Raw genomic sequence first — 27,617 nt, 5'->3', positions numbered from 1 at the left:
GCTGCGAGTCACGGAGGGTATCATGATCAGAGATAACAGGAAGTAGATAACTACCAGCAGTTTGCAGCTTCCCTTTGGGACTCCCAGAAGATATCGTCAGCCTTTCGGAGCCAGCCATCTCATCTCTGTAATGACTGGCCTCATTCTGTTCAGATCTATGTCTTGCAACGCGCTCTCCGGCAAATGGAAACGATTAGGGATTTGTTTGCATGCGGGTGATATCGTTATCTGCGCGTGTGTGCGCGCGCGCCTCCGGAATGTTACCATCAAGTCATCTGCCACGTGGACTCAGCTGCCTCCACGCGACGGCTATTTGCCTCTGCAAATCCATCGGGGCCAAATAGTGACTTAAGACAGTGGCCAGCGCGGTCAAATGAGTTGGCTTGAACCCGGGCGCTGTATTGATATTGAACAAGTGCTGATACATTTGGGTGGGGGAGTAAATGGAAAAAAAAATCCACCCTTCTGAAATCAAAGCACCCTCAGGACTGGGAGCAGCTAATAAGTCATTTAATTTAATACGTAGGAATGAGGGAGATAAGATGTGGGCGGGGCTTGAAACTGCAACTGCTGCAAGGATGTTGGAATGGCGTCATTCGTTTGTTGGGTCGGATTTTCCTCCGTCATTTCCGAATTGCATCAGAACAGTCCATTCATTTATTTATTCTTTTTTAACTTGAAACTTCAGAACATTTACAAATAGTCACATTTGCAATCAAGTGAATCCATTTTTGCCATGAGAAGGTTCTTGAGAATGAGTGGACCGTTCACCACCATTAAGGAGATCCCACTTTTTTTGGTTCGGATGTCTTAGAAGCGAGTTTTATTAAATGCAAACAACATTTCTAATGGACGCTGGCTCCCTATCAAGCCAGCAGTATGCAATTTATTTTAGTGCCACTTTAGATGATGTTGGTGGTGGTCTGATTGCTCCGCTGGTTTGATTGGCTTGTAATGGATGTGACAGACAAATGTCCATCTGATCATTTTCCAAGTTCTTTGAAAGTGGCCTGCTCATTCCCGACCCGTTTCGACCGATTCCAGATGGTTTCATAAATGCTACCCATCTGTTGTGTCAACTTAGCCTCACTGTGTATCTCACTTTGATCCAAATGCAATCAGTATGGAATGAATATCGCTAATTATCCAGCGTTGCAGGAGAACACAGATTGCTTACGGCAACGGCAACAACACACATTTTGCCCTGAAGTTTCTTTTTTAACCTGTATGGGAATGGCAGTGTTGGTCTTTGACTTAGAACTGAGCGCGCTGTATAAACGTAAACAATTTAAGGGGATAAAAACTAATTTGTTGCTTAGAATCGCCACAGCAATGCGGCTTCTGAAAAACTCTTCCCACTTAACAGAGCTTCCCCGCTTGATGGAGAACGAAATCCTGTTGAATGTTTGATGCTTTAAGACTGTTTTATTGTAAAAGGAACCAGAGTAGAGTGATTACAACGCTACATTATTCATAAGGACCCCCGTATCACTGCACTCTGGGGCGCAGAGCGATCAAGACAGAAGAGCAGACAGGAGAGATAGGTCATGCGAGAAGAGGGCCACGACGGAGAGATAAAGAGTTTAGAAATTGACAAGGACGACGTTCCAGTCCTTGTACAAAATGAACAATCCGTGTCGGGATCCAGATGCATCAATATCACAGAATATTTTTTTTCAAAAGCGGCATTTCACAAGGGTTGCGGGCTTGCTGGAGCCTATCCCAGCTGTATTCGGGAAATAGGCGGGGTACACCCTGAACTGGTCGCCAGCCAATCACAGGGCGCACATAGACAAACGATCATTGACGGTCACAATAACACCGAGGGACGATTTAGAGTGTTACATTTACCCACCATGCATGTTTTAGGAATGTGGGAAGACACCAGAATACCCGGAGGAAACCCGCGCAGGCACGGAGAGAACATACAAACTCCACATAGGAATCCCGGAGCCCGGAATCCAACCAAGAACCTCTGCACTGCAAATCGGATGTGCTAAACAGTCAACCACCGTGCTGCTATGTATATTTAAATAAATGGCTCATATTTTCTTCTTCTTCCTCTTACTCCCAATGCTATAAACGACAACAATAATACTAATGACGATAATAAAATAATAATAATTGGTATATCATGCTATTGATCATAACAGAATAGAATATGGCCAAGACTCTCCAAGGATGATAGCATAGCCCCAAACTCCAAGTCTGTTTAATGGACCGAACCCATTGAGGGCAATTGGATGCGCTGATCAATTATCAATTTGTGTGCAAAGAGAGATGGACCGGAACACGGGACTAATAAACGGATCCATTTCAAAATTGTTTCATTTGTTTTCGTTGCAAAGCCATACATCACCGCGTAAGGGTTTAGCATGGATAGCGGTAATTCAAAGCATGAGAGCGTTGACACCCGGGCTTAACAAATGAACGTAATGACTAAAATTAATGTGCGCTGATACACATTACGTGACTTCAAAAGAGGATTTTTCTGAAAAGGCGACCATGTTTTTGCCCAAATAGTCATACTGTCTGTAAAGGGGACATGTCATGTAGATTAGCCTTCAAGCGCAGGGCACAAAACTAGAAACCTCCCTACTTAACCTTCATTGTAAGGGTATAAATACAAAATCAAGCTGTCCAGTTGAAGAGTGAATGCCGAATAGTAAACAAACACATGCAGCCGGTGTGAGGAACTACACACACTGGCCCGCACGTGCGCACGCACACACACAGCACTTCCATACCAAGTGGAAAATGCAGCCGGAGGTCCGTCGCAGTAAATAAAAATGCAATTTCCCAAAGTGACACTTCCATTCTGTTCAGAGCCCAGTCAACTGCCTGTAATTATTTTAAACATTCGCAAATGCGCCGCGCGTGCGTGCGCGTCGCTTCCGCAGACCCAGTCGTCAAAGAGGAGATTCCATGTTCAGTCTTCACACCCTTCCGAAAATCTCAAAGCCACGGTCACACAAACACATTGCGCTTTATTGAATTAAGCTTTACACATGAAGTAACGGGCGAAATCTTGCCTGCTCATGCATGCACCGTGTTAGGAATTTGCTATCGGTTCACGCCTTGGATGTTGTGGTCCGATCGTCCTAAAAATTGAAATGAATCACTTTCACGTGCATGCGGGTGAATGCGAAGGAGGCCGCACTCTGTTTTAAGAGACTAAGTGTGGCTCTGTAATAGTACGGCTGGCCTTACCTGTGTCCCCGTCCACCCCCCACCCCCCAGCCGCAGAGTTGAGATGAGTCTCCGAACGCTACTTAAAATCTTTCCTCCATCCTCTGTAGCCTTTGTGATTCCGAGAGACTATTATCAGACCGAGTGTGGAACAAGACCAGAGGCCGTGGGTGTTTTGTAGTCGTACTCCCTAACATCCAGTCAATTCTTATCAGAGGAGTTGAGCTGCAATACAGACGTGGGGGGTGGGGAGGGGGCGACATTTTCTTTTCAGCGGCTTTCAGCCGCGTTTCTTCAAAGCGTTTGCTGTCAATTGTGCGGATGGAATTATGAGTACCCACCTAAGCACTTACTGCTTGTGAGCAAATGGGATTAAGCAAGCATTGTGGCGCCTTCCATAATGGATTTTTCATGTCTGAATGAAGACATCCGAGGCAGATACGTAACAGACAACATTAGAATACAAAGAGAAGGGATGAGCGCGCAGTTACAGTTGGAAGCGGCGTATCGATTCGTGTTTCTTTTATACATGTACGCAGATCAATCCGTGTTCGCGCACGAGAAACCTGCAGGCGTGCGCCCCCCCCCCCCAAAAAATGCTAAGTGGCCACACATAAATTGAGAGCGCATATTGCAGTGTGCTCTGTCACTGTGTGTTTAAAGGGGTGGGCTTCGGGGTGGGTGGGGGGGGGTGTAACTGTCTATCACTGGGCTCAAAAGTTGCTGATGTGTGCAGGCTGAGGCTGCAGAGTGACGCGTCCCATTTTCATTCACACAATATTTCACACATTTGCACTGCCGGCGTCTCACTAAAGTCGCACGTTTCCGATAAGAAGCAAACCTCTCCTTCTGCGCACCCTCCTCTCCTCTTATTCGACTCTCACAAGCGCACAATTCATCATGTCGGATGTTAATATCCTTAAAGGTCAGAGATTGTCATGAAAAAAGGAAACTGTGCTTTGTTAAAGCCTCCAACCACCCCCCCCTCCATGATTTTACTTGACGCCCCCCACTGCCAAGCCACTCCTAACCTTATTCTATTGGCGTGGGGTGATGTGGAGACCCCGGCTCCTGTTAACACGGCGATCTTTAGAGAATGACTGATAACAACAATAACCCAAGCTGGCAGATACTTGGATTGTGTAGTGGTGAAAATGAAAGAAAAAAAAGGGGGTGGGAGGCTGTATTTGGAGTAAAAAAGCAGATACGGCATTTCAATGAAAAGAAAAAGGAAAAGGAAGTCATATTTGACCCGAAGGAGTGATTCCAAAATGAAAACAGCCAACTTTAGCTTAAAAACGCTCAAATGAAAATCTACTTTGGCCTCAAAGGAAAATGAACGGAGGGATTTTGTCATGAAATTGAAGTGGACGTGATTGCCTTTTGAGCTTATTTATTGTGGAGCCGGACCGCCTGGTGGAAGGGTCAACAGGGGCCAACGTGGAGCAATCGGCTCTTGCTGACCAAAAGCATCTCACGCCAGATGCTGCTATATGAAAAAAAGACCGTTTTTCCTTTCTTTTTATCGCGTATATAAATTTCATCATGATTTTCAATACGTCGCAAAACATGGCAGAAAAGGAAACAAGCGAACGGAAGGAATGACTTTGGGAAGACTGTCTCAAAATCAGTCACTGACTACATCCGTATGAGGCTAAGTGTGGCTATTGTTACATTGCGCCGTTCGTGGTGGAGGGACAGATTCTTCCAAGAATATCCACACTGCATTTTGATGAGAATCCACGGATGACGGCATCAGAAAACAACTAAATGTTGTCCTAATTAGTGATTGTATCCATACAAAAAACAAACAGCCGACGAAATGATCGTGAAGTGCCGCTTTTACGCTCTTCCCTTGGCCACACCATTCATCATCTACTGTATGTCGGTGCTCTTTGCTGCAAATTGACAGGGACACGTCGAGGAGAGGCGGCGAACATGACTATCATGAATAAGAGATTAAATAAAAGCACCGGGCTGTGAAACGACATGACACCTGGAGCAAATGAAAGACAACTTTATTAAAGGCAGATTAAAAGTGCCTTCACCGAGAACGCAATAACAAAATACTGCCAAAGGAAGAAAAAAAAATATTGAACATGAAAGTTAACTATTCCTTTTTCAGAAAAAAATCTATCTATCCAGCTAGCGCTCTCGCTAGCTCGCCGTCTCGCTTGCTAGCCCTCGTTCTCTCGCGAGCTAGCTCGCTCGCTAGCTAGCTACTTATCTAAAGCCAATCACAGGCTACATATAGAAAGGCATGACCATTCAGAGGCACATGCACTTAACGGACTTAACGGACCTGAGACCTGAAACCTGCTCTAAAGTCATACAAGTGTACCGCGACTACACCAGAGCACCAGAATATGTTCAGCAAACACGTTGCGAAGGAATCACGCACTAAAAGAAGCAGAAGGATGGAAAGGAAACTGCTGTGCACTTAAGAGACATGTTGTGGGAAGACATGATGAATAAAACAGAAATAAGAGGAACACTTTAGTGGAGGGGGGGGGGGTTAGCTTTGATGAAAACACGCAGAAAAAAGCTCTCGGCTAAACAGGATCGCCGGAAAATAAAACGAGTTAAGTGATCAACCTCAATGAAAGTGCAACACTCCCATTTCCAGACAAAAGACGCATTCCTTCTCCTCCGCTTCTCTTCCTTCTCCTCCACAACTTCACCATAAATCTCAGAGAGCGAGGATGGAGGGGCTTTTTCCTCCATTGCTAAGCAGAGATGTGACACTTCATCGACATGTATGAGTGCAAATGAGGGTGTGAGTGTGTGGAGGATGGGGTGGAGGGGGGCAGGGGGGGGTGATCAATTATTCAGCGGTGAATATTTTTCACTTATTACTTAACAAAATTCTCTACATCCACACTACCTCATGTCCAATTCATCACCTTCCACCTCACTACCTCTGATGGCTGCAGCTATCAGAGACAACCCCCCTCCCCCCAAAAAAAACAAAAAAAACCCCAACACATTTCCACTTAATGAACCGCTAACTGATTTTTAGATAATAAACATTTTTGTGCTTAATTTAAATTGTGCTTCGTAGTAAACTATGAACAATTGTTACATCAGTTATCAAGACTTCTTCCCAACTGTGTACGCATACAAAAACGCGGTTACTCGAGGCAGAAAAAATGGCTCAAGCATTTTTGGGGACCAAGGTGCTCAAATCACTCGAGAACCCATTTCACACAAACACACGCACGTACGCACGCAATGTCCACATGCCCTTTGTAAAATTCCGTATTGCTGACATATCAATTGGCCATGATGTACACACATTGTAAAAGTCCACCCTGGTTAGTTTCTGCTGTCACTCCATCTAAGAAAAAAAAAACAACAACCAGCCTGTAAACTCCTCGATGTGGAAAATGGACTTTATTTCTACGGCAGGTCAAATTAAAACACTGCAGGCCTCACACCATTAACCCATGCTGTGTGGCTGAGAAGGCCAAGAGGTTGAAGGATGGCGAGAATTAATGGTGTGGCGAGGCAAAGCCGCCAATGGCAAAACTAATCTATGGCGATGTGGACAACAGCACTAAGCACCAATCTCTTTTTCTTTCTTGGTCATGACGTGCATCACACACACACACACACACACAAATACACAAGACACACAATACAGTGCGGAAGAATTTTATCTTTGTTAGACATGAATACTGATTAAAATTGGCATTTTTTTTTCTGCACATTTGACCAAATCGGCTAAATTCCACCAATTAGCTGGATTAAAACTAGCCAGCCACTTCATTACACTTGGACTCATCTACAGCGACGTGGCAATTAGGGTTAAGACAGTGCAGTGAGAGGTATCTCCAAATATAGTAGAGTAGAAATTAAAAATAAAACAAATGTAACATTTTGCGGGATTGTTACACCCCATTCCAAATAAGATGCAGGTCAGCCCAGGGCTGCTTCTAACTTTGATGTGGTAAGTCATGAAAACTGAACATACCGTCCACACTCGCCTACCTTTCCCATCAAACATTTATGATGGAACCACATTTTCTTGTTTTCGCCCCTACCTGCCAGTCTAACAACCTTCGAGATGTCTCTAAACATTCTGCGTCAGCAGAAGCACTCGAATAGCGATGTGTGATTATTTATTCATCTTTTCTAGAAATGTGAAGTAAAATTGATCACCACCTCCACTAAAGTGGTGAAAGAGTAGATTTGGATGCCGGGGGGAGGGGGGGATGGGGCACTGTTTACGTATGCGTGCATGTGTGTGTTATATGGTATGGTTTGTTTTGCAGATGTCTTGATTTATTTCTTTTTTTGTTGTGCCTGTAACCTGCTCAATGAATAACTGAGCATGTTGCTGCGAAACCGAAACTGTATCAATAGGTGAACGCATTCATTCATTCATTCATTCATCTTCCGAGCCGCTTGATCCTCACTAGGGTCGCGGGGGGTGCTGGAGCCTATCCCAGCTGTCTTCGGGCAGTAGGCGGGGGACACCCTGAATCGGTTGCCAGCCAATCGCAGGGCACACAGAAACGAACAACCATTCACACTCACACTCACACCCAGGGACAATTTAGAGTGTTCAATCAGCCTGCCACGCATGTTTTTTGAATGTGGGAGGAAACCGGAGCACCCGGAGAAAACCCACGCAGGCCCGGGGAGAACATGCAAACTCCACACAGGGAGGCCGGAGCTGGAATCGAACCCGGTACCTCTGCACTGTGAAGCCGACGTGCTAACCACTGGACTACCGGGCCGCTAGGTGAACGCATAAACGATGAAATTACAGGGCTAGACAGTGAGATTTTTTTTTTGTGTGTGTATGAGGGACTAATTTGTTCAATAAATGGGCAAATGAGTGTGTTTAAAGAGAAAACACTCTCTCCCATTTCCAAGTGGTATGACGCTGGTGTCACAAATCAAACATTCATTATCCCAAGTGGATTTCATGCGGGCCAACAGGCTTCCTTGAGCTCTTGAGCTCATCTAATCAACGCAAGTTTGGCTCTAGGGCAGCTTTTTAACAGCGTAACAAGTAAAGCAGTCCTATTTTTATTTTTGTTCTAACAAATGAAAAAAAGCACCATTTTAATTACCGCCATTATTATTATTATAGTTATGGTTAACAAAAAATATGCATGTAATAATAATAACAGTAGACTAAATCAGGGGTCCTACACCTTTTTCAAACTGATTGCTATTTTTTGGGTACTGATTTATGCAAGGGCGGCCCGGTAGTCCAGTGGTTAGCACGTCGGCTTCACAGTGCAGAGGTACCGGGTTCGATTCCAGCTCCGGCCTCCCTGTGTGGAGTTTGCATGTTCTCCCCGGGTCTGCGCGGGTTTTCTCCGGGTGTTCCGGTTTCCTCCCACATTCCAAAAATATGCATGGCAGGCTGATTGAACACTCTAAATTGTCCCTAGGTGTGAGTGTGAGCGTGGATGGTGGTTCGTCTATGTGTGCCCTGCGAGTGGCTGGCAACCGATTCAGGGTGTCCCCCGCCTACTGCCCGGAGAGGGCTGGGATGGGCTCCAGCACCCCCCGCGACCCTAGTGAGGATCAAGCGGTACAGAAGATGGATGAATGAATGAATGATTTATGCAAAGGGCCTCCAGTCTGGTGGAGTATACATACACTTCTAAAATAACAAATTTGCTCAATTTGCTATTGTATGTTTTTGATAAGTACACGCAAAAAAAGGTGTGTTGAGTATAATCACTTTTATTCCTTCACATTTCTGCTTGTGATGGCGCGAAATAATATTTCAGGGACAGCGGCATGCTAAACATACAGCACGGTTGACAATCAAGATACTTGACTTTATACAGTGGACAGCTTATCATGTTATCAGGTGACAGATTGCAATGAAAGGGTTTAGTAGACCAAATTCATGCAACGCTTCAGAAAAAAAACATTTTTTTTCCCCTCCCAGTGTACTCATGTGTGCCAGCAAATGATTATGCGTCTTGAACAGGAACGTCGGCTCTGTCCTTGGTGCTGAATGTAGCTTGCAAAACCCAACCCCACCAAAAAAAAAAAAAACAACCCTGCTTTCCCGATCAACTTAATTAAAATATTTGTGGAAGAAGTGGCGACAGTGTTCCTGAGCTCCCAAACGCCCCCCCCCCCGACCACCCCCCCCACCCCAAAGAAAACCCCAAACTGGTAGCGATGCCCCTAATGCAATCCGACATTGAAGTTGATTTATAGCGAGATGAAAATAAAGTCAAGAAAGTAGGACAAATCCAACGGATGAAACGCGTAGATGTAACGTAGCCGTTCCGAAATTCACTTCCGACATTTCAACAGACACAAACGTTTATCGAAATGAGATGCTGGAAAATGCCCGCGAGGTGGTTTTTCGCTTCCTTACACACACTACACCCACACCCCACCACACACACACATATTTACACCTCTCCCATTCAGACAGTGTGAAACCACTCTAATGGGCACGCTGACCGAATTCAATAGGCGGCCGAGAGAGAAGAGGCCAGCAGGTCTACACCATAAAAACCATTGTGTTCAAAGAGAATCAATCAGTGCTTTTCAGTGTAATTCGATTCTATTCACAATGGGCCGGGAAGCAATTTTAAAATGGAAATGCCACTTGACTTCGAGTGCGGGGAGGAAGGCGGCAAAGAGAGGAGGGAAGAGTGAACCAATTCATTTGAGGCTGCTGTGCATGGTGTCTCTCTTTTAGCGTGCTCTGCTTACACATGCTCCTCTTTGACCTGTCCTCGATTTGCCAAAATACCTGCATGTGTGTGTGTTGAGAACTTTTTTTTTTCTTGAGGGGGGGAGTCGAATAAAAGATAAGGAAAATACTAAGGCGGCAGAGCACCATAAAGTATGCATGTTGCTTGTGTCATTTGTGAATAATTGATGACAAAGGAAAAAAAAACAGTGACACACTGTTTATTAACTTTCCCCTTGAGCCACCGAGAACTTTACACAACCTTTTTCCGCCGGCGCCCCCCTAATGAACGTGACACATACACACTTACATCTAAAATGGTAATAAACTTTAATGTATGAAATTTAATCAGGATGTGAACATTTTTGATGAATACATCTGACAGAGCTCAGATCCTTTCCCTCGCTCTTTCATTTCTTTCAGATGGGAATGAAAGAAAGCCCAACTTCCCCGACCTCGCTACTTTTTTCTCCGGAAAAAGAAATGGAATACCAATCTCACTATTAACCCTTTCATGCACAAATAATGACGACCTGTAACCCGATCATCTAACCGCTGTGCCTGAAAGGGTTAAAACAAAATTTTGACAGTTTTATGCTAACTACTCTTTGACCCCAGGATGTCAAATGTAGCTCTTCTCCGCAGCTTTGTAATATTTCACGAACAGGGAATCAAATTTTTTTTTTTAGCAAAACAGCATTGGTGGTGTGGTTGGCATTTCATATTTTGCTACTTTGTATGATTGACCCCCTGAGTCATCCAAGTGTTAGCTTGATTATGAACAACTCACAGACGAACCAAGCCCCTTCGGCATTCGTAACCCTTTATCATATCACATCCAACCTAAGTGGCATATCAAAGTGTGGCAAGTTGTCCACTGTCCAAGGATCAAGGCAAGGTCAGCCTGGTGATTAGCCCTTAGAGCTGGAGGGCTAGCACTAGCAGGCAGTTTCTCTTTAATGAAGCCATCACTGCACGGTGAGAGCGGGAGAAATACTTCCAGTCAAACCGACTGGACCTGCCTTATTTACAGCTGCGGTAGTCTACACATCAACCACGCAAAGGGAGTATATAGAGACGTGGCTCCGAGTCGTAAAACTGTCAGTGAGTGACGGAGCCGATGATATAACGACTGCTTCTCATTCGGTTGCATTAGCCGAGTGTCGCACATTTTCACTTTATGCTCGCACTGAGCTTATTTTTCTTTTTTTTTTACGGTGACTGTTGACTGAACTGTGAGGTGAACTTCCGTCTGAGTCGCAGGTCCGTATGGTGGTCGGCAGGCAGATTCATATTAATGTCACCGTACCGACGGCGTGGCACAACTATCGGGGGGGGGGGGGGGTCACACACGGATGCGTGGTCGTGGTTGCTAGGCTGTCTCCGGTTGCCCGCGTCGCGTGCGCGGCTGACTGCATCATCCGCAAGGGAAGATCTTGCAGTTTACCTACTGACCAGCGAGCCTATTCCTGCAAAGTCAAATACGGCATGCGCCCCTACTGACCTAATTTGAATGCAAATGATGGGTACTGCCGCAATTGTCTATGTTCCATCCCACAACTGCGAAAACGCTCCGTTCTGCCCAAATCGAGCAAAATACCAAAAGAAAAAAAAAACCCTGGAAACAAAAACAGTGTTTGGATGCTTTGTGAATGAAAGTACAACACTTCTAAACAACACTGCAGTGGCCATCAGCAGATACTGTACATACCGTGCACGTACTGCTTCAACATGACACTTTGTGGGGTGAAAAGAATGTGACTGGAAAAAAAAAAATCATTTCATTAAAAAAAAAAAAAATCCAAAAGTGGATGGGATAATGAATAAAGATAGATCATGTCGGAGCGGCCAAAGGCTTTGTTCTTTAACACGGCCTGTGGGAAGACAAAAGGACGGAAACAAAGATGGCTTAAATCACACATTCACACATACCCGAGGGTTTGTGAGTGAGAGAAAGGCCAGGGCCGAGTCGGAGGAATTAATTGAGGTAGTTTGTTTCACAGCATGGAGTCTATTAAATGCCATGTCACCGGTGGGCCATGGGGAGTAGCGCACTAACACTGAGAGGCGGTAAGCCTGTGGAGAAATCGCAGGAGCCATTCTCCTCGAATATCGCCACTCTATGTTTCGCCTCATTCGTCTCCCGTTCGCATTCGTCTCTTTCATTCTCATTTCCCCCCTCTTCCTCTTTCCTCTTTTGGACCATCGGCATTCAATTTTGGATGTCGACTAATGTCAAGTCATCACTTGAGGCTATTAAAAAAAAAAAGCCATCCATACAAAATCGTCAATAGTAAAGCAACCATGTCATGAAAGGGAAGTGTCAATCACCTTGAGTAGCCTCTTGCTCCGTGATATATATATACACATATATATAGCGGCTGGATAGCTCAGTTGGTAAGGCATCGGTTTGGCATACGGGAGACGGTGGTTCGAATCCCGCTTGGGGCAAAAATGAGCACATAACACCATCCAGTGTGGGTCCTTGGGCAAGATCCTTCACGCTAATGCCTACCTCATACAATGATGAGAGACAATAAAACGAATGACATGCCGGCTCAGACGTCGCCCGGCCAAACAAGGTCTGCGTCTGGTGCTGGGGAACCAGAGCACCTTGATGAAAAATGGGCTACTGGAACAAAGCGGAGATGGGCGAGAGGCGATAACATGGCTCTGTTGGAATGCTACTACTCAAGCAACCCTAGTCAGAGGGGTTACATGCAGAGAATGTGGACTAAATGGTTACTTCGTAACCCACAGTCACGGTTGACCACGAAACAACTAGTAGCTCAGTGTTCCAACATCCACAAACGGCAACTGCTGTCACAACTTGAGATTGATGAGGTACAACGCAGGTTCCATGGCGAAGGGCCCCAGGCTGCCAGATCAGAGGAAGAGGTCATACAAGAGATTGGGAGGCAAGCCCCAATGAATGCAGATGATGAGATTGGGTGGCCAGCCCCAATGAATGAAATGCTGAGCGAGGCAGCAACTGACCTGAAAGCTAAGATCATGGCGAGAATGAAAGCTGGGCAACCTAGAAACCGATTACAACGGCTATGTGAAGTACCATCTGAAAGTCTCATAGAAAGTGTGAATGCAGCACTGAGGGCGATCCCTACCGTAACGATCACAGAAACCAATGAGCTGATATACGCTTCAGCATCAGTGATCCTGGAGACTCTGGGCTATAAGAGCAACCATGGAAGCCATGAGATACGTTACCCACCATGGAAAAGACGGTTGGAGGCTAAGATCCAGGCGGCCCGGAAAGATGTGAGTCAATTGACGGAGGCCGATACCCGAGAGGTACATCCAGATGACCATACCTGAAGCACTCGAAACTGCCAAAAGCCTTGTCCAGTCGCCTAAAGCGGTACACGAAAGAGAATGAGGCCAGACGAATAAACAGGCTGTTCGCAACACAACCTGCGAAAGTGTACGCTCAGTGGCAGGGTCCTAACAACAGAGCTGACCCACCAAGACTGGAAACTGAAAGGTACTGGAAAGGCATATGGGAGAAGGAGGTTGCACATAACCGCAGTGCACAATGGCTGGTGACCCTGAGAGAGGAGCACAGCAACCTCCCTGAACAGAACCCAGTTACCATAACAGTGGCAGACATACAGGAAAGAGTCTCAGATATGAAGAACTGGACAGCACCAGGCCCGGACATGGTCCACACCTACTGGCTAAAGAAACTCACAGCACTCCATGAGCGCCTAGCAGTACAAATGAACCAGCTGCTGAGGGATGGGACTCACCCAGAATGGCTAACCGAAGGGCGAACAATCCTGATCATGAAGGATCCCTCGAAGGGTGCAGTTCCATCTAACTATCGGCCAATAACCTGTCTCTCCACAACATGGAAGCTCATGTCAGGCATCATTGCGGCTAAGATAAGTGGACACATGGATCAATACATGAGCGAAGCACAGAAGGGCATTGGTAGAGATACTAGAGGAGCCAAACATCAACTCCTGGTTGACAGAACAGTTGCACACGACTGCAGGTCCAGACGTACCAACCTGTGCACAGCTTGGATTGATTACAAGAAAGCCTATGACTCGATGCCACATACATGGATCACTGAATGCTTGAAGTTGTATAAGGTAAACAGGACCCTAAGAGCCTTCGTTGCGAACTCGATGAGGATGTGGAAAACCACACTTGAAGCCAATGGCAAGCCACTTACCCAAGTGTCCATCAAATGTGGCATATACCAAGGTGATGCACTCTCCCCACTGCTGTTCTGCATAGGACTGAACCCCCTAAGCCAAGTAATCACCAAGACAGGCTATGGATACCGCCTCAGAAATGGAGCTACGATCAGTCACCTCCTCTACATGGATGACATAAAGCTGTATGCTAAGAGCGAAAGGGACATAGATTCCCTGATCCACACAACCAGGATCTACAGCAGCGACATCGGGATGTCATTCGGGCTTGAGAAATGTAGTCGGATGGTGACTCAGAGAGGAAAGGTAGTCCGTACTGAAGGGGTCTCGCTCCCAGAAGGAACAATAGCAGACATTGAGGACAGCTACAAGTACCTTGGTATACCACAAGCCAATGGCAACCTCGAACTGGCAACGAGGAAAGCGGCTACGGCCAAATACCTCCAGCGAGTGAGGCAAGTCCTAAGAAGCCAGCTCAATGGCAAGAATAAGACCCGGGCAATAAACAGCTATGCCCTGCCAGTGATCAGATACCCTGCAGGAATAATAAGGTGGCCAAAGGAAGAGATTCAGACCACGGACGTTAAGACCCGAAAGCTCCTAACCATGCATGGAGGGTTCCATCCCAAATCCAGCACCCTGAGACTGTACGCAAGCCGAAAGGAAGGAGGCCGGGGACTAGTGAGTGTGAGAGCCACTGTCCAGGATGAAACATCCAAGCTCCATGAATACATCAAGGAGAAGGCTCCAACGGATGACATACTCAGAGAATGTCTAAGACAATGGGGAACAGCAGATGAGGCGCTGGAAGAGGGACCATCATGGGAGGACAAGCCCCTACACGGGATGTACCACCGGACCATAACTGAAGTGGCTGATCTCAAGAAGTCCTATCAGTGGCTAGAGAGGGCTGGCCTGAAGGACAGCACAGAGGCACTCATCCTGGCTGCTCAGGAACAGGCCTTGAACACCAGAGCCATCGAGGCCCAGATATACCACACCAGACAAGACCCAAGGTGTAGGTTGTGCAAAGAGGCACCTGAGACGATCCAACACATAACTGCAGGGTGTAATATGCTGGCAGGGAAAGCCTACATGGAACGCCATAACCAGGTGGCTGGCATAGTCTACGGAAACATCTGTGCAGAGTATGGACTGGAAACCCCAAGGTCAAAATGGGAAACACCTCCGAAGGTGGTGGAGAATGACAGAGCGAAAGATCCTGTGGGACTTCCAGATCCAGACTGACAAGATGGTAATGGCGAACCAACCAGATATCGTGATCATAGATAAAGGGCAGAGGAAAGCCGTTGTAGTGGATGTAGCGGTCCCAAGTGATGGAAACATCAGGAAGAAGGAACATGAGAAACTCGAGAAATACCAAGGGCTCAGAGAGGAGCTTGAGAGAGCCTGGAAGGTAAAGGTGACAGTCGTGCCTGTGGTGGTCGGAGCACTCGGGGCAGTGACCCCCAAACTAGATGAGTGGTTGCAACAGATCCCTGGAACAACATCGGACATCTCAGTCCAGAAATGTGCAGTGCTGGGAACAGCAAGGATACTGCGCAGAACCCTCAAGCTTCCTGGCCTCTGGTAGAGGACCCGAGCTGAATGAGGGACGGACACCACCCGAGGGGTGAGATGAGGATTTTTTTTTTTTTATATATTCTTTTTTTTTACACAAATACTGAACAAATTTTGTTGTTTAGGCAAGCTGACAAAAAAAACAAAAACTCAGTGTTGCACAAAACCTGCACCAATGAGTTTGATAAACCATCATTTGAATATTTCAGTTTGGATGCTGGTATGCAACACATTTTATGTGGGAAGGCAAAAAAAAAAAAAAAAATGTTATCAAGATGCTTCTGGGGATTCGTTTGCAAACAGGCGCCGGAACATGTACTCTTGGAGACCATGCGGCGCTAATACTGGCCTCTAGCAGTGAGTGAGGCCACTCGAAGCCATTTCCATTAATTCCACACCATTAATGAGTGCGAAAATGAAATGGAGAGGGGAAAATATGGCTATTAATCGTTGCTGTTGTTGGCAGTTGTATAATGAAGTATCAGAGTCCAATTGAATTGGCCCTAATTACAACACCCTCCAGATATTGCTTCATTCCTACCAGTTCTATTCATGAAAGAGAAGAAGCAATATGCTTGCTTTGATACGATGCGCACTGTATACTGAAATGCTGATCTATAAATGCCTTTATTTGAATTTTTTTTGTACACGCTTTCCCTCTCCAACACACACACAGCGATGCTTTTGGAACCCCGAGGTGGTCGTTGGGCAGGATCTCCTTGTACATTCTAAAAGAGAGTTGCAATTAAGGAGACATGCAATTATATTTATTCAACCGATTTTATGGACGACTCCTAACTGAGGGTCCAAAGCAAAAATAGGATCATCATTGTTAATTTCACTGTTTTAACCCTTTCATGCACCCTGTAACCTGATCACAAAGGGTTGCTTGCGGGGGTCTTCGGGCAGTAGGCGGGGGACACCCTGAACCGGTTGCCAGCCAATCGCAGGGCACACAGAGACAAACAAAAATCCGTGCTCATACTCACACCGATGGACAATTTGGAGTGTTCAATCAGCCTGCCGTGTTTTTGGAATGTGGGAAGAAACCGGAGTACCCGTAGAAAAGCCACGCAATACTTGAGCTGGGAAAATGGGAATCCAACTCGCAACCTTCCAATAGTGAAATGAACACCCCTGTGCCATGAAGCGGAGACAAGAGGCGAAACAAAGATGAAAGCAAAGCGGTTCGAGGCTTATAAATATTCATAATTGATGAGTTTTGCTTTAAGATCTCGTACAACTTGAGCTGAGCAAATCGGTACACAGCGGGGCCACATCAACCGACTGCATCATCCTCCATCTTCTCGGCACAAACTTCAAATATCGGCGCTTCCATCATCAAAAAAAAGCCAGCGTGTTCTCATGCGGTTTCCCACTTAGTGGAAGTTGCAACACATGTAAAGCAAACCTTAACTTTCAATCCATTCACTGCAACGATCGTGTTCTGACATGTTTAGACCACAATATTGCACAAACGCAAACTCATATCATTTTTCCCCCCCCATCACTTATTCCAAATGTTGGATCAATGGATCAAAGAACTTTAGAAGTTCTTTGTTGAGGTTGTTGAGGTTTTAGAAGTGTAGTCTTGATACTGACTAGCATGTTTTGGGGCACGTGTGGCTATCCAAGCCGACAAGTGGCGGCGCGGAAGTCAGGCGAGTGAACTACATTTCCGAGTGACATCTGGAGTTATTCTTCCCTTAAGAGTGTTGAGATGTTATTTTAAATGCCTTGGCAGTAAATAAATATTTCAATGATGCAGACTAATTGACAATGGGGCAGCTTATCTGTACAGTGGTACCTCTACTTACGAACGTCTCTCCTTATGAAATTTTCAAGTTACAAAATGTTCGTGTTACTTGACATTTACATGGAAAACGCGTCCCCACTTACAAAATTCTCTAGTTAAATAATTTCTTCCAGAACCAATTAATTTCATAAGTAGATGGACCACTGTAGTTGATTTGGGTGGGTGGGGTGTCGGGGGGGTGGGGGTCAAGTTTGTGGTTTTGTCCTGCTGCATGCAGTTTGAAACCGTCGGCGTTGTTCTCATGGCAAACGGAATCTTCTTTTTGACAAAATATCGGAACCTTCTTTTGAACAATTCAGACCATGCAATCATTTGCAGATTGCTGATGGAAGAAAAGCTTCAATCCAAAGCGTCCCTTCCTTCTTTTCTTGTGTTCTCTTTCTTTGCCTCATCTTTGTGCTCTGACAGTTCTTTTTAACCCCACAAAATCTCTCTTGTGATTCCCACTGCGGTTTTGTCACCTCTTTTTACCTCCACACATCTCCTCCCCCGCCCCCCCATCCATCCTCCTGGCAAGAAGAACACATTATCTTCCCTCTGAAGTGCGCTTCTTTCGCTCGCGCTTCTTTCCCATGTTGTGCCAGATAAATTATACATGTGAATTACAGCATAGAGAGACATTCTCTTTCAACTACTGCGTATCTCGCCATTGATCTCTTTCTCTTGCTGCTCCATGCATATGCACATCGCCTCACTTGGTTTCTCCCGTTCCAGTCTCTCTCTCTCGCTCGCTCTCTCTCTCTCCATATGAAACCTCTCAAGCTATATTAGTTATATCAACACAAACGGATCTATTAGACCCAACGCCTTGCCTCTCGTCACAACAACCGGCTCAGTCGAGACGGTTGCAATTTGTCCATCATGGCAGAAGCACTTTTGTACTTTTGCTTACTTTTAATGAGACTGTCACGCCGTTCCGTTTAGATTGAAGTCTGGTTTCGGATTCATTTGCTTTTCCGAGTCTCTATTTCACACATCAGTATGTCCAAAGGAGGAGGTGAAATTCCCACAAGTCGAATAAGAAGGAGGCTCATTCTTGATGTGGCGTCAAGGCATTTAAACATAGATCAGTGGCAGAACGAAAGAAGGCATTGGCGTCATTTATTTACTTTTCTGGTAGGCAATGTGCTATCCGGAATTTATTGTGGTAATTTCGCAAGTATTGGATAAAAGTTAGACTTAACTTTTTTTTAAATATCAGTGTCTAAAAATATCACGTGCAATTAAAATAACGGAGGACAGTGTGTGTTAATGATTTATTCTCACGCTGTACAAGAAGTACAGTATTAGCTTTTGCTAGGAGAGTTTGAGAAATAATTGCCGCAGGGTGTCTAAAATTCACGGTAATCACGTTACGGAGAGGTAAATGACACATTTTTACAGTCCAGGGTATGTCATGCCATTGTTCACGCCACATGTTTATTCATGGCCGGTGTCTTAGCCTTGTTGTCTAATTTGGTTTCGTCCTGCATGGTGTCTTGTGATGAAGAGTTTTGCTGCAGTTCGCCACAGACGAACCGAAACTTTTATGTTCGCCCACTTCAACAGTCTTAGAAATCCAGCTGTGTTCAACCTTGTCCTCACAGGAGCTAATTACCAGCTTTGCCGCTTAAGCAGCGAGTGGATTTTATTTAAGAGGGCAGAAGATGCACTGCCACATTTTAATTGCTACTTTTTGCATTTTGCTGGGCATTTGGCATGCTGGACAAGTGGTGAAACGAAACTTTCCTTAAAGTGAGCTTTGTTTCCTGTTTGATATGTTATTCTCCTTTGTATTGAACAACTAATAAAAGACTTAGCTTGGGCCATGAGAAAAGACAAACTGGGCTGTAGTTGAGAGGATTGGTCAAAGGTCACGTGATTTAAAGTGGCAGTAGACACTCAAGGATGAAATCAACGAGGATAAACAGATTGGATTATGTGTGGATTGATCAGAAGACAAGGGGCCCTAGTTTTGTGCCCAGCACATTTGTAGCAGTAATATTAACAATCATCATAATAATAAGAATTTGGTCAGTTTGTTGATTTTTCAGAGGGATTGTCCCACGTTGTTGCCATATTTCTGAATGAAATACGATGACATCCACTGCACACTGCTACGGAGATCAGAATCTCTCTGCCTGCGCCTCAATCAAATCTATCAAAATCTATTTACACCACCTGTGCCGCAATTTAGACCTGCTTTTACTTGGTCTAATCTCGAGGCTACTTTGTCATCAAATTATCAGCGCCGGGGTCATGAAATGAAAAACACCCATTGGTCTGACGGAAAGCCTCAAGAGGCGCAAGGCGGTCTGCCAAATTGCCAAACACGGTAAACTGGACGTGCGCTAGTACGAAATTAAAAACGCACCTGTCGACCAAAATCAAGCCCCAGAGATCAGCATTTAAGCTTGACAAATGATGACATTTTAACATGATAGGAGTTGCGATGCTAACACATTTGTAGAAAGGAAGAATAACAATACTGTATAAGATGATTTGCTTGTTTCTGTGGGTTGGGTTGGGGAGGTGGTTTAGGGTAGAGAGGGAAGAGTGGAGGGGGGGGGCAAGAAACAAATCGAACACACGCTGCTGAATGCGCAGGGGACGTCAGCTATGCTATAGGCCTGAACATGACTGAGTGTCAAACTTCACGGTCCAGTATGCATGTCCCTGTTCTTGCGTGTGTGTGTGTGTGTGTGTGTGTGTGTGTGTGTGTGTGCGTGCGTGTGTGTGTGGTTTGCCCTGGACGCAGCCCATCAATTACAAATGCTAGCACAAAGGTGCGCTTCTCATTCATAATAGATACCGTGACCAGTAGTTGAGATGTATATCATCCACGCTACGAAGGGGGGGGGGGGGGGGTGGGGGGGGGGTCAGAGATTATACCCCAACGGAGTCCCAGTTAGGGGATTTCAGAGAAGACAGACATGATATATTTTATAAGAAGCAACCGAAGCCTCCCAGGAAAATGCACCTACCATTACCCGCCCAATAACTTTCTCAGAATATGCCTGCAAGTTTCTTTAGATTTGCAATCACCATCAGCCCTTTGTACTGGCGAACCCTTTGTGTGTTAGTGCGGTGTTCCTTTCACTGCCAGAGGTAGTCTGACATTTTATACCACTGTGAAAGTCATAAAAAGAGGAATTGCTTTACAAAGCACATCAATCCCCGTATCAAGTTTTATGTGTCATTAAAGAAATAAAGCTGCAGGATCACGGTAAAAGACTTAAATATTCTTGTTTGGCAAGTATTCTGAAGTGACTACATTTGTCAATTTTTATGTCAATTTTTTTTTTCGATTGTTTCCGTCAGCAGTCTCCATCCCCCATCGCTGTGTTTTTAACAGTCTGGGTCGGCGGGTTAAATTTTGTCCAGTAGTTTGTTGCTACTATTTCCATGACTTTTTGTATCCAAGTTAGCTTTCTGTCTCTGGGCGTCTTTCCTTGTCTCCTGTCATTCACATCCAACCGTGAGTTCTCCCAATCTCCAATTTGACAAACCTCTCCCCTAAAGCATCAACTTTGATATGTACTAGGAAATATGATTTGGTGAAAAAAAATGCCTTCCCCATCAATCTCTTCAGCTAGAGAGCGAGAGTAGGGGATTGTGGCTAACCCCGAGGACGGGCGTTGTTGTCTGTGCCTCCTGCCTTCTCATACAACATTAGTCAAGCAGTATTAGGTCCATGCATCATTTTCACCGGATGTCTTAAATCCCACAATGTACTGATACCTCATGCCACGGCCAACGACGGAAACAGTTCAGGTTAGCATCGAGAAAATCCGCCACTAAAGTCACACAAACTTTGACCATGAAATTATTCTCGTTCGTGATGTCACATGTAATTTAAACAAATTGTGTGAGAAATTCTATTTTTTTTTTTGCGGGTGTGTCAAACGCATTTAAAGAAGTCAAGAATAATGGTTGATTAAACGATTGTTTAAGTTACTGTTGTGAGGGGTTTGGTCACAAGAAAATGCTTAGAATATATCTCTTATTTATTAAATATGAAAAGTTGAAATTTTGGTCCAGATTTTAGCAATCATGGTCGAAGTTGACGTTTGATTTGCTTTCGCCGGCCGCATAAAACGATGTGGCGGGCCAGATTTGGCCCCCGGGCCTTGGGTTTGAAACTACTGGTATAGTGTTAAACTGAACCAAATCTGTTAGTGAATTATCCACCACACAGAGCATCTCAGCAAGTAAGGCTCAAAAGATCACAGCATTGCTATGCACACATCTTCCTGCTTCTGAAATATTTATTTTCAGTCGTAAAATGTGGAATTTTCACATGTCATTAGAGAGACATTTATACATAGTAAACAGACTCAAATTAACCTAAGCGGCGAAGAAAATGATCAGGAGGGGGGGGGGGGGGTGCATTTACATCCATACATTGGAGCACCAGCAGCGGCTAGTGTTGATGCTAGCACAACAAATTCATTTTGAGTTTGTAAGGGTGAAAGTTCTATGCAAATGAGGGTTAATGGGAACCTGTCGGAGGCATTTGGATGACGACGCCCCTTTGAAACCTTTCTGTCGATTAACACCAATATTTGTCTTCCGTTTGCCGTTCAGGTTACCTCTTCGTCCCTCTCCCGCTAATGGCCACAATTAGTGATAATTAAGAGAGGGGGTGGTAAAAGGACATGCTTGATTAGGCTTGAACATGTGTATAAATCTGTTATGCATCTAAAGGTGCGGGTGCGAGAGCAAAGATTTCCCTGGGCACTTGTCATCTTTCTCTTATGGCAGGGAAAAAAAAAGTGGGGCAAAAACTGCCAGGGAGGAACAATCCCCTAATTAATGAAACCCTTCGAGCACTCACTGAAATACTTGGAAATGAAAACTTATTAACCTTTCTTTCATTCCACTTAGTTGTGACGTTTCTGTTCTCATGACATCTCTTCACTGTTTCATGGCAACCATCAGCTCCAAATTCTACAACTTCGAAGGTGTCCCCTTTCTGCATACACACATATTTTTGCGATGAAGACCCAATTTCACAGTCAAATTAACCCGTTCATGCACCCTGCAACCTGATAACATGATAAGCTGTCCACTGTAGTAACCGCTGTCCCTTAAAGAACATTTTGAGTCTGTGCTTTCACATTGGTTTAAATCCATCATGGATATTTGTACCGGTGGCCCACCAAAACATAAAACCAAATCAATAACAAACCAACCAGCAAAAACAACAACAACAAAAAATGAGGGTGAAAACAATACCAAATGAAATACTATGTCCTCGTGTTACATTTAGACAATAAATAAAGTTAGCTGCATGGATCTGGGGGTAGGTAAAGAAAAAAAAAAATCACACTCACACCCAACTGTAACCTTAAACAAATGACAGCAGGGTCCTCCCCAGAAGAGTTAGAGGTTGCGACCCCTGACCTAATGATCCTTCCCTCAACTGTATGCTGTCATCTCGATGTTGCACTAACAAGGTAGCTTGTCTGGATAACCTTTAACTGTAAAGCTATCCCACCTGTTCAGAGACCTTTATCAGAGACAATATCTGAAACCTTTGGTGTTTTCAAACTGTGAACTCCTCCTCCCACTTCTCTCCCCCCGTCTCTGTGGTTCTCATTGTTTTCCCTGCAAGCTCCACCTGTATAATTCAATTTTACTCGCCGCTAATTTAGTTCTGGTGACTCCCAGCGGCGAAGGCAATGTTTAAAAAAACAACGACAATAACGGATGTAGGCGTTGGGAGCAATGACTTTTACAGTTTCATCCTCAAATTTAAGTGTAAAGTGTAAATAGCCTTCGGTTGGAAGGCGAGAGCAGTCGCTTCCAAATGAAGAGCTTGTGGCAAAGTTTTCGAGTAAATGGCAAGAAGGAAACTAGTGGCAAATATTGACATCCTTCATTCTACCCCGCGGTGAACACCATGAAAAATAAGTGCAGTGTGAAAAAAAGCTTTATATTATTATTAGCAAAGTGTCGTGCCGTGGTGACCGCTACGATCGTCAACGTCTTTTCGTTAGCTCCCCCCCCCCCCCCCGCCCTTTCTCTATTGGAGCGCAGCCACAAAGGATGCGTTGGCACCTCCATGCCTTGCAGAATTTGGGCCGTAATATTTCCTGCCATGTCGTTCCCATGAGTTCAATGGATATAAATACAACGAAAAATGGAATAAATCTGAGAATTTCTCATAAATCTGCATTATTTCCGGGTAAAATGTGACACCGAAGTTCGTTTTCATTTGGAACAACTGAGGTCATGCCAGGTGAACCGATTCCAACTTGAGCTTGGAGTGGAGGGAAAATTTCTTGGTGGGTGGACGAGTGTAACAGATGGTTTGGGATGCTGACAGAATGGTGGATGTGGGGGATGAGGCCGGGCTTTATCTTGGCCATGTTTTTCTTTTTTTTTTTTGGTATGCTTTGGAAAGCCGCACCTGACGGAACAGCTGTAAATACCAACGGAACAATGGCGGATTTAAGATTTATTTATCCTTTATTTGTCCCGCAATGGGGAAATTTACAGTCAGAGTTCAGAAAGGAAAACACTGGGTAGGGAGAGGGAAAAAAAATGCGCTCGAACTATCCTCTCCTAAGGATAATTTAAGTCCAGGATTAAAAAAAGACCCAAGCACATAAATACACGTATGACAGTTACAACAAGTCACAAGACATAACATGTAATGAGAGGGCGGATGGATGGGAAGGGGGAGGGGTCGACCGTGACGTAGCTTACTGACCAGCTGCACGGTCCCCGATGCGCTCTGCAGATAATACTACGTCACGGAGGGGAAAAGAATCGGAGCGATGAAGACGGTGATAATAAGCATATGCATGCGCGTGTGACTGTCCAGTTGTGTATGTGTATACATGGAAGACAAATATCTCCGTTGCAGTCTATTATTTCGAGAAAGCTGTCATTGTCACTCAGCAGAGAAATACTTGTTGTTGTTGTTGTTGTTTTTTTTGGTCTGTTACGTTTCATTGAAAAACAACAGAAGGCTGACTTCCGGAGAGCCCAAAATGGATCATAATTGTACAGAATCACAGCTAGCCACGTCCTGGATATGGAGATCAGATATTCGACTCTTAACTCATTCGCTCCCAAAGACGTTTTTAAACGTCTTTTCAGACTTGGTCTAGAATTGGTCTGGTACTGAATGAGTTAAAAAGGAACAAATGGTCATGTTTCAGCAAGGGCGTGGCTATAGGATTTTTTATCTGTACCTGACTCTGCATACATAGACAGAATATATATCCCAAATAAATACATCAATGAGTTGTTTTGTCTTTTAATGTGGCTAAATTATACTCGATGGTTGGTGCAAAAGAAGAAAACGACCCCCCCCCCCCAAAAAAAACATTGGATCCAACGTCACTTTAATTGGCTTTCTGTCACTTTATAAGTGACATCATAAGTGACTGCATTGCTCCATATATAGGCATAGCGGCGTAGAGATAGAGGAGAGTTAATTGTGGCTCTCGTGGCCAAATTATGAGTTGTGTGTTGGCTTGACAGGATGGACTTCAAGGTCAAAAGGAAATCTCCTATTCGATATCATCGAGAGGCAGACGGTGAAGATAAAGAAAGGGAATTGATGAACAGAGGCATGGAAATTAAGAATGACCAAGGAAGAAAAGTCAAGAGGATGGAAGACGGTGGAAAGCAAAACAAAAGACCTCTGCTGAGGCCAATTACCTTCTTCGTGTTATATAAATTGGCACACGGATGAGGACGGCTAATGAGAGGCAGCGCGCGCTGTCGGTCGGGGATATGTGTGCGGCGTACGGTGTAAAACTCACATTAAGGATTCAGTGGTAACTTTGAGAAATGTAAAGTATGAAGAGTATGAACTTGGCCTGAGAGCAGGTGAGCTTATTAAGGCTTAGCGAACTTGTGTTCGAACAATAAAGTTGACGGCCGAAGTGCAGCCAGACATTCCGACGGGTCAGAAACGGCCCCGGCGTGGGAGGAAGGACAATGTTGTTCTCATCAATAATTTCCCGTCTACGCAATCTGTTCAAAAGGGCGGAGACATCGCCAAGAAGAATTTGGTCTCGGGTGAGACAAACAAAAAAGTGCAGTTCGATGACAAATTTCCAAATCAAACTTGGCTTTGTTTGGTTCAAATATTGAACCCAATGAACGATGCTTGATGACTGAATTTTGCCTGGACGTGAAACTATACCCAATCAAAACAGGCAGTTCATAATTTTAAGTTTAGCCAAAAAGAAAAAAAACAAACATATTGCATCAAATTTGCAGTACTGAATAAACAAAAGTAATTTAACTTACCCTCCAAAAATATGGCACCTAAAAGGTAAACAGAGAAGGACTTGGCTCCTGGTGTAAATGGATTTTTACAGAGTATGAAAAAAGAAACCCACAAACAAAAACAAAGCAACAACAGCTGCAAGCGTGTTGTTTATGTAAAGGCATAAAGGCTAATGTAAAACGATAAAACAGCATCAGCAATGTTTGCTGTTGATATTAGACATCGGACCTTTTGGAAATTAGAGGCCGTGATGAAACGGTCAAGTACCGCCAAGCAATAACAAAAGGAGCTGGTGTTTTACGACCACGAGGCAGCTGAATGAACACCATGCCAGATAAATGAAACCGAGCGTGTCTTCTCATTCGATGAGCCGATGGTTACATCGCCGTTTAGACGCGTCACGCGAGAAAGAAGGTGTGACGATTCTGAGGAAGGCTGAAGCTCTCAGTTAGCTCGGTAAGAGAATTCTGTGCCCAGAAAAAAAGAAACTTGACACAAAGAGTGGTCTTCCTTTCCTCTTGGTCAATGCTGAACTGCTGCAACTGATACAATCTACTCATCGTAGTCACCATAATTTGAAAGCCCTCATTTAATTACGTCACGGGGAAGAGAGCGGTTATTTCCCAGGTAAAGGAATGTCGCGTGAGCGAGAAGTTTGATTCCATCTCTCTTCAATCATCAACGAAACACAACATCACGCGGTACCAAATAGAGAAAATAAAATGCTTTGGGAACAATTTAATATTCACTCTTTTCTCTGACAGAGCGATACACGTTATTCGTCAGACAAATAAGTCCCACCGGGGGCTGAGAAGAAACAAGCAACGCGGATGCACAGTCGCCGCACACAACAATGCAAGCGCGACACCAAGGCTGAAAAAAAAAATGAAAAAAAAAGCAAGAACAAAGACCACCAAGACATGAGAGCAGAAGAGCAACGAGTGCCGCATGTGGGGGTGTAGAGGGGTGGGGGGGGGGGGGGGGGTGCCGTTTCACCACATCTGACCACCACAAAGGAAGTGTTTAACTGTTAGGTGCGCCTTGGTAAAGATTCATCCCTTCAACAACTCCTTCCCTCCCTCCCTGGGGAGAGCAAGGAAGCTTGCACAAGCAGATTTAGCACATCGTATTGACTTACGTGGACTTTTTTTTTCTTCTACCCAACCCGTCGCCTTGGGAAAAGAGAGAGCGCGATACAAAGAGAAAGAGAGAGAGAGTGGAAATTCAATACGCAGACAGGGAGAAGATGAATGTTTTAGAGTGCACGGATGTTTAGCTGTGATCCCGCGTTGTCGGCGAACGGATGGATAGATGAGGAGAGGGCAACATGAAGCGTGGGATCCTGCTTGGAAGCAAATACACATCACACAGAGTCAAAATCTCCTTATTGCGCCCCCCCCCCCCACCCCCTGCACCGCCACCCCCCTGTGCAAATTGCAAGCCGTCTATCGCATTCAAATTTCACTTAAAAAAAAAAAAAGTCATTAATTCATTCAGTACCAGCCAATTCTAGACCAAGTCTGAAAAGACGTTTAAAAACGTCGTTGGGAGTGAATGAGTTAAGAAAGACCATTTTGACGGTTTCATCAAAAACAAACCACTGAGCAAAAGCGCAGCTTTTCTTAAACATGGCGCAAGGTCTTCTCATCATCTAATCTGAGGAGAAGCAAAAGTCAAGGAAAAAAAAAAACCCATATAAGAATCTGCTATCAGGCAAATAAATCAACACGCACGGCGAGGGACGAACAGACCGTTTCCCGGAGGACTCGTTGTCCTCACAGAGAGCCGAGGGTTTAAGTTTGTGCGTGCGTGTGCATGCGTGCGTGCGGGTGTCCCAGCTGGTGCGCGTTGGGTGAGTTATGTGCGCATGGAACCCCCCACCCCCCACCCCCCACGTTTGTGTGTGCCGCCAGCCGGCTGGTGGTTCCGCGCCGTCCC

General features: G+C 44.9%; 1 protein-coding gene across 23 annotated transcripts in view; it reads right to left on the bottom strand.

Moving 5' to 3' along the window:
- rbfox3a (RNA binding fox-1 homolog 3a) overlaps nt 1–27,617 on the bottom strand; it is a 222,609-nt gene that overhangs the window by 48,787 nt on the left and 146,205 nt on the right. The gene's annotated exons all lie outside the window — the stretch shown is intronic.

The sequence above is a fragment of the Hippocampus zosterae genome, chromosome 7 (genome assembly GCF_025434085.1).
Source record: "Hippocampus zosterae strain Florida chromosome 7, ASM2543408v3, whole genome shotgun sequence".
Lineage (NCBI taxonomy): Eukaryota > Metazoa > Chordata > Actinopteri > Syngnathiformes > Syngnathidae > Hippocampus > Hippocampus zosterae.
Note: the sequence above shows the minus strand (reverse complement) of the source record. Positions and strands in the feature narration are given on the sequence as shown.